General features: G+C 41.8%; 1 protein-coding gene across 9 annotated transcripts in view; it reads left to right on the top strand.

The window, feature by feature from the left end:
* The window catches only part of LOC127612901 (teneurin-3), a 205,720-nt gene that overhangs the window by 47,577 nt on the left and 141,921 nt on the right, over nucleotides 1-16,222 (top strand). The window contains exon 1 of one of the 9 annotated variants that reach the window (XM_052083746.1): nucleotides 1,961-2,661. The exons of 7 other annotated variants lie outside the window; for them this stretch is intronic. The gene's annotated coding sequence lies outside the window, so the exon portion shown is untranslated. Of the gene's footprint in view, nucleotides 1-1,960; nucleotides 2,662-16,222 lie in introns of those variants that run through there. One more of the 9 variants, XM_052083747.1, reaches the window with a different exon arrangement.

Genomic DNA, 16,222 nt, shown 5'->3' on the forward strand with positions numbered 1-16,222 from the left:
TGTTTGCAGTTAAATCACAGGTGGACAAAGTGGCAGGTCGCCGTCATTTATCCGAAATGGTATAGTCCACTCCAATATGATGTTTGCAATCACTGTTATTAGAGTGGGCTGCACAAGGGTTGATAGGGTACACACACACACACACACACACATACACTTTCTCCCTCTCTTTTGGGTTCTTTGCAACACAAAGACAGTTACAGGGGGCCGTGGTCACGATGATGACTGTTATTTTGTAGTCTATCCAGGTGGTGGATAGGTTCAAATTCACAATGTGCACTTACGGACATGCATATTGTTACACACACACACACATGCTCATTGTGTGTGTGTGTGTGTGTGTATAAGTGTGTTTGTGTATTATGGGGAGTTGGGATGAATTACCTCACCATCAACTCAAACCCCCACATGTTGAAAGAGGGATTAAAAAAAAGAGAAAGATCTTTTTGATTTCCTATCCTCATCTTGTGGATTCTCGCTTCATTGCTTTTTTTTTCCCCCCGAATTCATCAGTCGGCTTGTTTAAACAGCCTCGGTTTCTCCCTTCTGTCTTTCTCTCTTGTGTGCTTGTTTCCATCTCCCTTTTTTTTTTTCCTCCGCACTCCTCTTTCATTTGCACCTCTCCATTGCTTTGTGTCTGTAAGGTGGTGAATTTGCCTAGTAGGGGTCCCATACTTGGACATTAAAGAGCTTAGGGATTCTCTCTCACACTCTTTTTCGCTCACTCTCTCTCTCTCACACACACACAAACTCATATACTCATATACAAAGTACACACACACACAGTGGGAGGGTCAAACATGGGATGTTTTACTGGCAGGAATGGCTCAACATGAAACACCGCCGTGCAAAGCTCCCCTCTCCCCATCGATCATGCACACACCCTGTGAAGGTCTATATTATGTGAGTTAGTAGGGGGCTACCGGCAAATACAATGGTGGAAGAAAAGCCTCACCACTGGAATGATTGTGATGGAGATAAAGAAAAGAAGTCCAGTGAGTCCAAACCACTCTCACAAATGCTCTCACACAATCGGGGAGCACAGAATGTAAAATAAGTAAATCCTGGGCTAGGTCTTTCTCGCTGTTAGTGTGGGAAAATGTCCCTTCTTTTCTTTGAAAATTAAATCACCTTTAAGATGAGCAGTGAAGTAAAAACTCATGATTTTTTATTTTTTTTGCAGAGAGGGCGGGAGGTATATACTATTTTGCCAATAATTCTTACATTCTTACACACCTAAGGACAATGTAGAGTGTCCCATTAACCTGCCACCCATGTTTTGGGAATGTGGGAGTAAACCGGAGTACCTGGAGAAACCTGCAAAACAAGAAGGCCAGAGCATGAATTTTAACCCTCGACCTCTGCACCGTGAAGCTGTCGGCCACCATGCTGCCTCACGCTTATAATATATTTTTATTTCAACATAACGTGACTGAATACTTGCCGGTGATGACCTTGTTTCAAATTTTTATTTTGAAGGATATATTTTTTTTCCACATTGTGACTTGAGTGAAGCATTCATTGTCAAATCCATCTCGGACCCTAACGTACAGACCCTACATGTGTCAAACAAATCAGTCAGTCAAAATTCCAATTTGACAAGACAATGCACGTGCGGACAAAGCAGTCCCATGACAGCCGTTCGCTAACTTTCAATACCCAAATTTAATACTCCTTCCCTCCTTTGGTGTACACAGCTGCTTCCGAAGCTTTAACCACATACGCGCGCACGACCATACGCTCACACTAAAATCCGAAGTGCCTGCGCCATCAGGACAGACTTGTGTAGTATATGCACGTAATGCCTACGTGCAGAGTTGTTGACATCACTCCAAAAAATAAAAATAAAAAAAGAAATTCGCAAACTGCGCGTACGCGTGCTGTGCGAGTATTCGTGTGAGAGTGACGGAGAGAGAAAGTAAAAAAAAAGGGGGGGGGGAGAAAAGGGGGGGTGAGAAGAGGAGGAGATACTTCAGTCACCTCCTGCCTTGAAATGCAAAAAGCAGATTCCTACTCCAGTCGTCCAACAGCCAATCAGTGCGCTCCCTTCCGCTCCTTGTGGCTCCGCCCCCTGCCTAGCTCGACCAGCGAGAGGCTCCACAATTTACCAAGGCAACAAGGGAGCGAGCGAGACAGCGCAGCGGCAGGCGCGCGCACGCACAGCTGTACTGGTGGAAGCAATCGAGAAGACACACACGGGCGCGCGCACACACACACACACTCACACTCTCACGCTCCCCACGAAGGTTTGCGGCAGCGCCGTGTAAAGAATGAAAGAGTACTCCGTTTTTTTTTGAAAATTGAAAAAAGAAGAACACGCCGGGAAGAGAGGAACGACATCCATTAAAAAAAAAAACACCTTCAGTTTTCGCCAGTGATTTTTTCTATCACCATCTCCGGCAAGAAGTGAGCGAGGAAACCTGAGCGGACCGAAAGACGAAGAAACAAGGAGAAACGTGAACAAGAATCCACGCTGCCTTTTCGTCTATTTCTTTCTTCGCAGAAAAGACAAACACAGAAAAGAAGAGACTGAGGTGTAGGTTGTTCCCCTTCTCCTAAGCGGGACGATTCGCGGTCATGTGTTCCTGAAAGGATCCTATGTGTTTTTGCGGAGCACGAACCTTTGAAACCAGCCGAAACTGGAGTATTCACACAGACAAGGTAAAAGCAGTTTCTTCCTTCGTTCTGTGTATTGGAGCCGGGTGCGAGGCGAGCGTGTTTTACCGCGTGCCCGGGGGACCCTCTCGCTTATAAATCGCCTCTCATTGTGTGAATTCACTGAATTTAAACTCAGCGACAAAGCGAAACAATTTTGTGGGTTACAGCCGTGTATGCGTGCGCGTCTTTGAAAACAGTAGCAGCCTCGCCTCCCATGTCTTCTTTTGGTGAGCAAAAAAAGAGGGTGAGAAAAAAAGGTCCCCCCTCCCCACCACCACTACCACCACCATCCCGGAAAAGCTTTGTGTATTTCATCTTCTTAGATTTAATCTTCTTTTCCACCATATCCTATTTCTTATTTTTCCTCTCTTTCATTCTCTGTCCGCATCCATCCTTTCTTTGTCACTTTCACTCCTTTTGCAATTTTTTTTTTTTGGGGGGGGGCGTGATCATGGATTTAGAAACAGAGAGGAGAGGCTGACTCGAGCAACAAGTTAGTGAGTTGACAAATTAGTCAAAAGAGCAACGCGGCTCTATAGTTGCCCCCCCCCATTGTCAAATCGCTTCACACTGTGTCAGTTTATATTGGCCTAAACTCTTATCTACTCCAGGCCAAATAAAGAAGTCTGCACTGATGCATCTGAGGTCACTTTATTCACTTTCAGCAAAGCTCTTAGTGCGCACTGAATCACACACACACACAAGGCATTGGAGACATTTCAAATAAACACAAGCGATCAAGGTCTGCTTTTGATTTTGCGGTCATCTCACGTGAGCGGCAGTCAAAATGGAGATGGGCAATATTAACCAAATTAGGGGGATAATGGTGGACAAATTGCTTTCAGACACACTTGATGTCCAAGTGACCAAATGCATTTCAGCTCCTATGCCTGTGCTTGGAGTTTATATCTTGTAGTTTGTGTAGCACACACACACACATACATACATATAAATGACAGGCAGGGAACCCCCCCCCCCCCCCCCCCCCCCCCTGCAAGCATCTACAGTGTTAGACATTTGTGATACTCATGATACTCATCAGTAGCTAACTACTGGTTATGAAAGGAGCATTTACCCAAGTATGGTGAACTGAAGTACTTGGAACTGTCCATACACGATCAGATCACCCAGCATTCATAACTGGCGTCTGGAGGAGCAGGGCCAAAGTTAAAATACTGCTTTTCTGTTAGTCCTCCAGTCACGACTCATGATGTGGTGCGCTAATTAAAGTGGAAAGTGAAGTATTGCGTCAGCATGCGCTATACCGAGCAAAGATTTCGAAAAATATGAAATGTATGCGGCACGTCAGTGGATATCTCATTGTAACTGATGAGGTACTGTACCTATGCTAGATGGCAATTCACATTTGATTCTTGCTCCTCTGTTCTTCAGTGATTATAAAATATTTTTTAAAAAAATGATTATCCTGATATGGTAATGCAAGACAATTCCCAACCCAGTGTTCTCTGTCGGATAGAAATCCTTAAATAATTCCCTGTGGTGTTCAAAGCTGCAGGGGCAGTATTGTCACAATATCAAATTTCTGATATCCATACTACAACCACATGAAAATACCTTGACACCGGTACTGAAATAATAATACCGCAGCAGAAATGAAAAAAAAACATCTGTAAAAGTAGTGGAGTGAAAATTTCCCAAATTATTAAATTAATTTTAATTAATTATTAATTAATTAATAAAATAATTTAACAATTTTTTTTCATTCGTTCAAAATATTTGAAAACTCTTGTTTAAAAAAAAATCATTATTGAACATTTGCAAACACAAAATTAAACACTGTTAAAAACTATTGAACATATGGGTGCGAAAATAATGCCTGCAGGTGTGTTATTCATTATTTTTTTTAAATACACGCACACAAACAAACATACAAACTCTTATCTCTCTCTCTCTCTTTCTATATATATATATATATATACAGTATATATATTTATATATGTATTAGCACCATTATTTATTAAACAGTATTCTTGTATTTGACTCCATTTGATGTCTTCCATTGTAAACAATTTCACACCATTATTGTCGAGCAAAAATCTTCACCTAATCGTTCATGACTCAATGTGACATTGTTGGGGCCCCGTGCGCTCTCCTTTAGTCAAATTCCTCGTCCGTCGGGAATAAGACTGCCAAGTCATTTGCACATGACTTACTGTATATTTGAAGGGAAGTATTTGAAATGTGTCGCACCTTGTTGTTTTCTTTCAATTGGTGATGTCATCGAGGATGCCGGTCAGTGAGGGTGTTCAGCCTTGTTGGACGTGTGTTCCCACCTACGAGCCAGAGTAGTTTTATTACAAGTCTTGCATGACAGGCGTTGTTTGCCATGTCTTTGGGCTTTTCCCTGGCCGTCGGCCATGTAGGCAAAATAATTCCATATGACGCTTTGTGTGTCTTGTTTCTTCATGAGGAGTTGGAGGGTCTGCTGCGGCTTGAGAATTTGCAGCCATCTTTCTCGTTCCTCTCACTCACAGGAGCCTCCCACTTGAGGCATTACCCGCTTGTCGGCCAACTGTCGGCCTAATGCGAAGCAGCCTTTAAGACACACAGTAGGAGAGCTGTCACTTTTTTTTTTTTTAATGCTACTACTAAAAAAAAAAAAAAAAAAATAGAAAACCGGGACCGAACCATTTTTGACATCAAGAAGTGACCCGTACGACGCTTACTGCAGTGTTTACGTTCCCTTCATCGTAACCACTGGAGTGACATTATGAATGACATTTGCTATTTATATAATATATATATATATGTATATAATATTTATATAATATATAATAATATATTGTATTTAATTGAAAGATGTTTGTTGTTTTTTTTTCTCTTTCTCCTTTCTTCTTTCTACATACATTCTTGCTGCTGGAGGCTGTAAATTTCCCCAGTGTGGGACGAATAAAGGATATCTTATCTTATCTTATCTTATTTGTATTTATGAAAAACATATCCTTGGCGATAACCCGTGATCCAAACTAAATCCAGGCAGGAACTAAAAATGGAAATCACTTCACTTTTGTACACGCTTGCTTTGCCATCACCATGGTAGCTGTGCAGAAAGTATTTAACTGAGTAAAGGTTGGGAGGGGGGGGGGTGTGGGGGGGGAGGCTACAGCAGATCTGCCTTCGGTGCTTCTTTTAGCGCTGTCTGTTTTGAAAGGCGCACTGATGTATGTGGTGAGGTGAGGGCAAGGGTGGACCGTGCACTGCTGATCACACGCGGGGAGTGAGAGAGGGAAGAAGGGGAGAGGAGGTGGGGGGGGAGGGGGGTAGAGAGAGAGAGAGAGAGAGAGAGAGAGAGAAAGACGGGCTTTTCTGTTTGCTTAATGACTTCCAGACACAGATTTGCATTCCACCGCCGTTTGTGGGGTGAATGTGAGGTTCTCCCTCTCCACCCCCCCCCCCCCCGCCCCCCAACACTTACCTTTTCAATGAGAAACATACATTTTGAGATGCTCCCCAAAAATGTGTCCGCCAATAACAAAGTCAAGGGAGGAAGTACGTGATGGATTAAAGGAATTAAACTGTCACCGTGAGAGGAAACATGCTTTTAAGAGAAGACCGAAAGACAGGCAGCCATGGCACTTGAGACATCAACATGTGCAAATGATTAAGATTCCAAGGGGCCTATTAAGAAATATAAGATGTTATTAGAAAAAGAAAGAAGTATTTAAATTGTATATCCAGTTTAGATCAAATTTAAGACCAAAAAAAAATGACGTTTGAATTGGAAGCCATTTTTTTTTTTAATGGCTCCAGTTGCTAAATTCAAAGTTGCAGATCGACGCTGTTTGCAGTTTTAGTGGGAGGGAATTAAAAAAAAAAAAAAAAAGATGTTTTGTTTGTAATTGTAATTGCGCATTTTGGTTTTGAATAGCACAAAAACAACTGACAACACCTAATCACCATGTCAACAAAAACATCTTGTGCATGTGACGAATTATGTTTTACAAGATAAAGTGCAAATGTCTGGCAAGTTGATTTATATTTAGTCTTTTTGTTTCTTTTTTTTTTTGGAGTTTGTCTGGAATGTTTTAGTGGATTAGGATATTCAGACCAACCACTAGGAGAGACAATAGAAGCAGTCAAGCACGGAAGGTTTGCTGCATTCCTCTGCCAGATACAATTATAAATAATAAAAGAGCAATAAGAACATTTTAAAAGTAGTTATTTAGTACATCTTGAGTACAACAACACATTCATGTCATTGAAGCCAGATGATGGATGACACACAGTCGCTTGCACATTCTAAATGGTTTGGGACCGTAATTATGACATTGTCGTTACAGTGTGATGGAAGAAGTAAGATAAAAGGTAGGAATTATGTCTATTTAAAGATGAGATGCTCGACAGCTGCAGATTTTTTTCGTTGCTTTTCTTGTAATAAAATCGTAATAAAATAATAAAATAATAAAAATAAATAATAATAAAATAAATAAAATCTTGGATGGATGGATGGATGGATGGATAAAATCGTAACAGTGAATATCAACCGTTAAGAGTTTCATAATTACGGTGATCAATAATTGTTTGTTTTTTTGGTGCTTTCTTTGCTCCATCGATACTACATTATGACTGTAAATTTAATTTACTGCATGTGAAAATTAGTGCTCAATTTCATTATCTGTGCATGTGTACATTGTAGGATTTTGTAAAAAAAAAAAAAGAAAAAAGAAAAAGCAGGTTTATTGCATTTGCATGGTTGAGAGTGAGTTTTAGTTCTTTGATCCGCTGTCAACAAATTCAAACAAACATTTGACAGTTGCCACTCAGGCGCAACTGCCGTTTCATCGAATTCGCAGCTTATTTGCATTGTGTCCAACTTAATGCTCATTATTAGCCGAAAATGTGGATTTTCATATTTTTAAGTGAGACCACAATCTGGAGGGAAGGCGAGTGAGTCGCTGTTTTAGTCACAGTGTTTCAAATGAGGATTTCTTTTTTTTTTTTTTTTTTTTCTCCCCTCTGCTGGTATTTGCAGATTATACCCGATGTATTTGCAGATTAAGGGGACAGGTTGTGTGAAAGACGGACTGCTGGGGCAGACAATGTGACCAGCCAACCATTATATGACCTGCTGGATCCCAGCATCGCTCACATGCACGCTCACGTGCACGCTCACGTGCACATATGCTGTTGCACGGGGGCGTGTACACGTTCCCAACCCATCACGCGTTTAGCTGCAGGAGCGCACTGATTCATCAACGCATGAAACCCCACACCACCATATATGCACTTTCGTTAAGAGCCTCTTTCTTACCCCCGCTTTCCAGACTGTATATTTTTTTTTTACTCAATATGGGATGGCATGTTAAGACATTTCTGGAAAGAATCAGCCAAGATTTACAGAAACGTCACCGCCCATGTTGTTTCAATTTATCATTCCTGCATTTTTTTCTTATCGCTTATTCGTCAGGCTTTGTCTTGACCCATCCCCCAACACACATACACACACACACACACACACACACACACACACACTCACAATTTACAGACACCTAATCTCATACTTTCACAGGCCTTGTTGCTAGGAGATGAGTGTTTTTGTGTGCGGACTAACGGATAAATGTGCAGTGTATTAATGTGCGCTTGTATCTGTATTTTAAACCTTGAAGCAGATAAAAGGTAGAAAGGTTGAGGCTTGCGCCTAAATATGCGTTTCGCTTATTGAATGAATTCAAAAGCTCCTGTCGTTAAAAAATATTCTTCGGTATTCAAGCATGCCCACATGAGGAGTTTCACTAATTCAGAAGAACACGTCCACAGCATAAGCACCGTTTCTATTCAAGATAGTTTGATAGTATTTTCATTTTTCATTAGTTTGAACCACATTCAAAAAAAAAAGATGATTCATTTTTATGGGGCTGTGTGTGTGTATTTAATGTGTGTGTGTGTGTGTGTGTAAATAAATAAATAAACATATACAGTATATACTGTATATATATTTCATCTCTACATCCCGGCTACAACTGTTGTGAAAGCACGAAATAAATTAGGATGTCTTGTGTTGTAAATATTTCCTTTCTTGTTTTGCGATGATGACAGTACCCTGTTAATGGGGATAAACTGTTTAAAAATATCTGATTATAAATTTACATCATTAAATGTTTAGTAAGGTGAACGGCACCTAATCTACTTCAAAATCATTAAGAACACATGGCCAGTGCCCGGTCCTCACTTATCTAGTTAAAAACTTTTTCTTAACCTTTGGTGTTTTATTTAATCTAAAGGAATGTATTGCCTAAGGGCGCCCTCCTGTGTCTAGAAATGTGTCTTTTTCATTTCTTTGTCAAGCAGAAAGGGTGGTCCTCGCTTTGTGGGCCTTTTTACTCGGTCCTCACTGTGCGGCAAGTGCAGGAATGTGTGTGTGTGTGTGTGTGTGTGTGTGTGTGTGTGCGCACGCGCGCACGGACTGTTGCTTTGTCGGTGGACCGGTGTGCAGTATATCACAAGAGCTCTCTTCTCGAAAGTACTGGTGCATGTGCGCAGAGTACAGTGTGTTCACAGGAAAATCTCACCAGGTGAAAGCGCAGCGCGATGTTTTCTCACCGCTCGTTCAAAAGGCAGACAGACTTGACTCATCAAAATGTGATCGAAACATTTCAATGACTTGATATTCTGTGAAGTGGACAATGTGTTAAGACTCACCACCAGTTCATATTTTACGGACTGAACATCGGCTTCTCAATGGGGAGTTTTAGGGGGCGTTTCAGGCCTTGAATATTGCGGTGCTGTTGTTGCCTGAATGTTGCATGTAGAAGAAATTGGGGGGTAAACCGGGGGGTTTACCCCCAATTAGCCCCCCCCCACCCCCCACCCCAAATGTCCTTTCAAATAGGACGGCAGGTCAGCTCATCAGAACCACCAATGGTGTCGTCACGCCTTCTTTATGGAACGATGGAAGACCTTTTAAATGATACATGGGGGGGGGGGGGAGTATCACACTGTGCAAAAGATGCTCTCGACATCTATTCCATATCAAGTTTGACTTGAAAATGACTTTTTTTAAATTATTGGGCCTTTTGCAATGTATTTGACTAAATTACGCCCATTCTCAAAATTTCAAACGTGTGTAAACCGCTGCGATAATTACAATACAATACAATTACAACTGCAGCTATGTAATATGTTACGGTTTTCCCTTGGATCGTACAATTTCAATCAAGGTAATCATCCCTTGTGTTGTATATGCGATTAGTTGACATTATTTTAGCTTTTTAAAATTGATTACGGGCCCGGTAGTCCAGTGGTTAGCACATCGGCTTCACAGTGCAGAGGCACCGGGTTCAATTCCAGCTCCGGCCTCCCTTTGTGGAGTTTGCATGTTCTCCCCGGGCCTGCGTGGGTTTTCTCCGGGTGCTCCGGTTTCCTCCCACATTCCAAAAACATGCGTGGCAGGCTGATTGAACACTCTAAATTTGTCCCTAGGTGTGAGTGTATGTGCGAATGGTTGTTCGTTTGTGTGTGCCCTGTGATTGGCTGGCAACCGATTCAGGGTGTCCCCCGCCTACTGCCCGAAGACAGCTGGGATAGGCTCCAGCACCCCCCGCGACCCTAGTGAGGATCAAGCGGCTCGGAAGATGAATGAATGAATGAATGAAAAAACCTTCCTCCCCAAGAAAACATATTTTACAAAATTGCGACATTAAAAAGAATTGTCTACAAAGGTGGGACTTCAGATTCTGAGAAGTTGACACAGGAGAGGAAAAAAAGGAGGGAAAGCGGCTGAGAGATGAGATGTTTGCTGACAGAGTGTGTCTTATCAGAGACCGAGTCCAGATGGTCCACAAACACACCTACTCTGCTTTCTCTCCCTCACATTTTATGATCTTTCATTCGGTAAAGTACTCTCTCTCTCATATTCTGCCGCGCTTTTCCATCCACGAGCCGGACCCACTCTGCTTGTACATTTTTAGCATGAGCTCCACAATATAAATTGTCCACCACCTCTGACCATGTTGCAATAAAAGTTTTATCCAAAGGGCTCATCTTCCTGCAACGCCGTAAACCAGAACGGCGAGAGCTGCATTTCATCATGAGAGCAGTGTTGATAGCCACTGCGAGACGTCGCGGGAAAATGGGCTGCTGAACCAGAGAAGCTACTGGAGCAGCGTGCGGGATCATAATGAGGGGAAAAATAACCTAGGAAGCAATGTCGTCTCCCGTCCCGCCATGAATTATTTTAATTAATGTCAGCGCATGCCGGCCTCTTACATCAGCAACTTGAGAGAACTTTTCACACTACAGTATAGGACATAATCCAGCTGTCTGTGTAAAAAGAATATCGGTTAAATAAAAAACAAAATAACACACAATGTCCTGAACCACGATTTCTAAAAGTATGTCATGTGATTACTTAATAGTGTTTTAGACAAGTTATGATATATAAAACATAACCTTTTGAAACATCGTTGAGAACCTTTAGAACACAGCTAGTCATGTACAGCAGTGGTCCCCAACCCCCGGGCCGCGGACCGGTACCGGTCCATGGGTCATTTGGTACTGGGCCGCACAGAAAAAAAAATACATTACTTCTGTTTGATTCATTTCGGAATCTGAATGTTTTTTTTAATTTTATTTTGAAAAATTACCAGATTCTCTGTCGCATCCGTCTACAGTATGTCACTCTTGACGCAGGTCGGGGCGCTCTTCTCAGTCACGTGATAGGTTACCACTAAAATGAAAACCAGGAGCTAGCAAAATGAGTAAAACAACAAATAGCTTTGGAAAGTTTCTTCGGTAAGGGGAAAAGGCCCAGTTGGGAGACAGAAGAGCAGCCCACGACTTTCAAGGAAAAGGAGACATTTAATAGCCAGTATCAGAAGACCGGCAGCCCGGTAGTCCAGTGGTTAGCACGTGGGCTTCACAGTGCAGAGGTACCGGGTTCGATTCCAGCTCCGGCCTCCCTGTGTGGAGTTTGCATGTTCTCCCTGGGCCTGCGTGGGTTTTCTCCGGGTGCTCCGGTTTCCTCCCACATTCCAAAAACATGCGTAGCAGGCTGATTGAACACTCTAAATTGCGAATGGTTGTTCGTTTCTGTGTGCTCCGCGATTGGCTGGCAACCGATTCAGGGTGTCCCCTCGCCTACTGCCCGAAGACAGCTGGGATAGGCTCCAGCACCCCCGCGACACTAGTGGCTCGGAAGATGAATGAATGAATGAATGAATATCAGAAGACCTACTTAAAATATGGATTTATCTCAATGGGAGATTCTCATGTACCAAGCCCACTCTGCATAATATGCACCAATGGTGAGTCATATTTTTCATGCACTTTGTATTTGCGGTGTCTCTTATTTTGAACGCATGTTTAATCGTTACCATAGCGACCAGAGTGTTGCGGCCAGATAGGACATTCTCCGTGTCGTGATTCGTGTTTATTATGTTCAGAAAATACCACAGTTTTCATACAGGTCATATCATATTATTTTGTTTCATTTCTCCCGCCTCAAAGGCCAGTACCTGAAAATATTGTCTGAAATTAAAGCGGTCCGTGGGGCAAAAAAGGTTGGGGACCGCCGATCCACAGTACACATGTATTTATAGAACCCCACCATCACCCCGGTCAAATTGTTTTAGTCTTATCTAGCTGCTCTGGGAAATGAAGACAGACGAGGTGACAGGGAAAATGAACCACAAGCACCTGGTGGATTCCTCCAGCAGTTACTTCAGAATGTGTGTGCCTGTGCTCCTCGCCTTGATTTTGCATACATGCTTAAAAGAATCTTATCAATTTGTATATTTATAACAATACTGTATTAACTAACAGCAGAGGTGGAAAGTACCAGTAATGAATTGCAGTACATTCCTTTGCACTACGGGTGAAACGAGTCATTTGAGTACCTCAATTTAAAAAAAAAAAAAAAAAAAAGCTGAGTATTTTTATTTTCTGCCTCAAGTACCCGATTATTTGAGGTGTGTGTCACTCGAAATTGTCCCTAGATGTGATTGTGAGCGTGAATGGTTTTTATTCTATGGCAGGGTTGTCGCGGCCCACTTTAGAGTCACGTCTTCCCTCGCAGGGCCGTTATGACAGTGAAATCGAAGAAATGTTTAATCATCACATCGTATTATTATTATTACTTGTACACAAAATAATTCTGGATTACTAGTTTTGAAATCAGTCAACTATTTGTTGTTTCTTCAATTATTTTTCAAGTGAGGGTAAACCGGGGAACACAATTATTTCGGTACAGATTTAAGCAAGGATCGTGGAAGTTGACTCATGATTTGCTTTCGTGGGCCACATAAAATGATCTCGGCTTGGATAATGGAGACATGGATATCAGGAAGACAGTTAAGCCAGCCACAGCGGCAATTGTTCATGCTATGTGTGATGGTAACACGTGGTGGGATGGCCAGCTTAACCCTCGTAGTGCACCGCTTGCGATAAATGTAAAATGATGTCTTTGAATCAAAGGCAAAGGCATTCAGAAAAACACGAGAGAGCTGAAACCTATGGAGGGGTTCTAAAATGGCCTAAATTTCATGACGTCATCGGCTGATAATTCTCAGGCATTGCAGCAATAATAAAAAAACGTTTTGATACCTTAAACTTCACAATTTACATATTTTGCACCATAGAGACCCATTATGATTCATATTTTTGAATGCATCGTAAACCTAATGTGTAAACATGCATTTCACGCGATTTTTACGTCAATCGCTTTGTTTTCGCTTGGACAGACGTATGCATGCCACATTGTTGGGTTGAGGTCATTCCAATTGTGCAACTTTTAGGTGGCGCCAGAGGATCGCAAATGAGTTTGCCTTTTTGCAGGAGGCTTCAAACCAATGCATTTTACATGAACACGTCCGGTCGGATTGTTAGTAGGGCTTGGTTGGGACTTCTAGACAATTTTTTTTTTCCTTTTGCAAAAAATAAAGAATAAAAAATCCCAAAGAACTAATAAAAACTATATATGTCTGGATAGCACAGATGCCTCTGAACATTTTGAGTGTTGAAAAAAAAAGAATGTTTGTATAACACAAAATACATCATTACAAAAATTATAAAATGCGTAACTTAAGGCCTTTTTAATTTGGAGCACACAAGGGTTAAACAAATAAACCAAGATAAACCTTAGCTTAGCAAAGAACACACGGGTAACAGTGCAGTGGTACACTTTTACGTTGAAGTTGTTTTCCGGCAGTACGTATTGACGGGGTGGCTGACTTGACTGATCTTCCCGACTGTAGTTTGGTCCAGTTTCTATTGCCGTAACAAACGGTTTGTTACTAAAAGCAACAACGGTGCCATTCTGAAATCAATGTTTCATTGCAAGTGGATGATGCTCAAAATTGATTCATCAAGTTGGAAAAGCAAAGAAAAGTAGCCACCTTAGTCAACTATACGAGCTGGACACGCTCCAGTGGAAATCAAGTATTCTTCAGAGAGTTCTTCCCGACTCTGTTGCAGGAGTTCCAATAATTGTGTAGCACTTGTAGATTGTTTGGATTTCATTCTTTTGACCAGTTCATCCCAAACCAGCCTGTGAGGTGAAATTCTGGAGAGTGTGCTTCTTGCTTTTTAATTTTGTAATGGAGACTAATTCGGAGCTACTCATTGGGCTTGAAGTGATTGACTTTCAATTGAAAAAAAAAAGTTGTAAAAATGTTGACGAATACTTTCTTTTATGTTAGTCTGCATCTTATTTTATTTTATTGTTTTATAGGCCATGTAGTTCTAACAAGAGTCGAAAAGGTAGAAGTGAAAACAAAATTTATGAAAAACGAATTTTGCTTGCCAATAAACATTAGATAGATATCTCAACAGAGTGACTGTCCTTTTTTAATTTTTATTTTTTTAACACAATGTTACTGCGAGTCATTTCCTCATTGTTGCCACCCATTCAGTTCACACGAGTAGCTGGCTGCACGTTTCAGTCTCCGGTTTCATGAGGAAAAACTTGGCGCCTGAATGGTTTTGTTCTTAGTTTTTTTTTCTGTTGTTGTCTTTTTTTACAACACATCTTTATTCCTGTTGCTCTTTCACAACAGCTGCGGCTGTAACAAAGTGCTTAATGAGAAATTACAAGAAAAACAGGACTGCCGTTTTACAATCTAAAGTAGGCAACTAGCTGAGGTAGGCAATGACCTGTCACACACACACACACACACACACACACACACACACACACATGAAACAAAACCCCCTCTCGTCTTCAGGCTACTGACCAGGGACGAACACACAGTAACTTGCCTTACTATTTGTTGCTAAACAATCCACACTTCCTGAGTGAGGTAACCACCACAGCCTCTCTTTTTTTTCCCCTTCAAGCAACCATCATGCTTTTTGATGACACAGGCCGTGCAAGGCTTGGATTGCCAAAAAAAGGTCCTTACACCCATTTATGAAGGCTCATTTACCTAATTTAAACCTGATTATTTGACTGTCCGTCGAGCCACAAGCAATTTACTCTGAGCAGCTATTCGGATGCATTCCAGCTACAGTATCTACACACATAGTGAGGTCTCTCTTGGCCAATCGGAGGCCAATAGCTATGAGTATGTTGCGTTCAGGAAACTTGGAGCTGTGAACGAAATAAAAATGGTTCACGATTCCAGTAAAACTCATACTATTAGAGTCACTTACATGTCGCCGTTTTGTCTCAATGAGAGCAAATAGCGGCGCGAACAAAGTTATTCCGTAGTATCGAGCGGGACTTGCTTGTGTTTGTGCCACTGTGTGCTTCTGTATGGCTTCTTGGTTCCGGGAAGTGGAAATTCTGGTGTTATGAATCGATCGTTAAAGTAACATCGTAGTCTAAATTTTAATGCATAGGTTTTTCGTCCGGGTGAAGGAATTTCCTTTTGAAACAACTCCGTAGATGGGAATATTTACTGTAAACTAGTGTGGTGGTTGCTGTTGCCGTTTCCGAACGAAGCAGTAGAGGTCGCTTTTGGATTGGACTTTGTTGTAGTGAATCTCTTCGCGAGGCAAGAGCAGAGAAAAATATTTCGTATCACGCAACAGGGTTTTTTGTTGTTGTTGTATGATAGGAGAGTGGGAATGGCGTTAATGCATGAAGATTTTTTTCACACTAGGGGGTATTTTCGCCCATGTAGGTTTCGTTGTAGAGGAGTTTCACTGTATTGGTTAGATTAGCCATAGCTCGGCTAACCTGCCCCGCTTTTGTTTACGTTACCTCCGCCGCCTACGGCACCTGCCAGACCTGACAACAACACATGGAGGTCCCTCTGGTCATTCACTATCCATCCAGAATATTAAATCCAGAAAATCCGTTACAAGTCATCAATTTGTACTGCAATCCAGTATTGATTAAGTGCACATGATTAAGGTACACAGCAACTAAAGTAAAAGTACAGTTAAAAACGGAAAAGGCACGGCACAGTTGTCATCAATCTTTGGTGTTCGAGCACTCTGGCGGCCGCCCAAAGCAAGCCGCCTTCAAGGTGCTGCTGCGGCCGTTGGGACGAGTGATGCCGGGGGAGTCTCGGCTAGTGCTCTCTCATTCAAGTGCCTGCCCTCGTAAAGATGTATGAGATATTGTTTTTAAGAGGAGACTTTGGTGGTTGTGCATGTATTGCCT

This window comes from Hippocampus zosterae, chromosome 13 (genome assembly GCF_025434085.1).
Source record: "Hippocampus zosterae strain Florida chromosome 13, ASM2543408v3, whole genome shotgun sequence".
NCBI classification, from domain to species: Eukaryota; Metazoa; Chordata; class Actinopteri; order Syngnathiformes; family Syngnathidae; genus Hippocampus; species Hippocampus zosterae.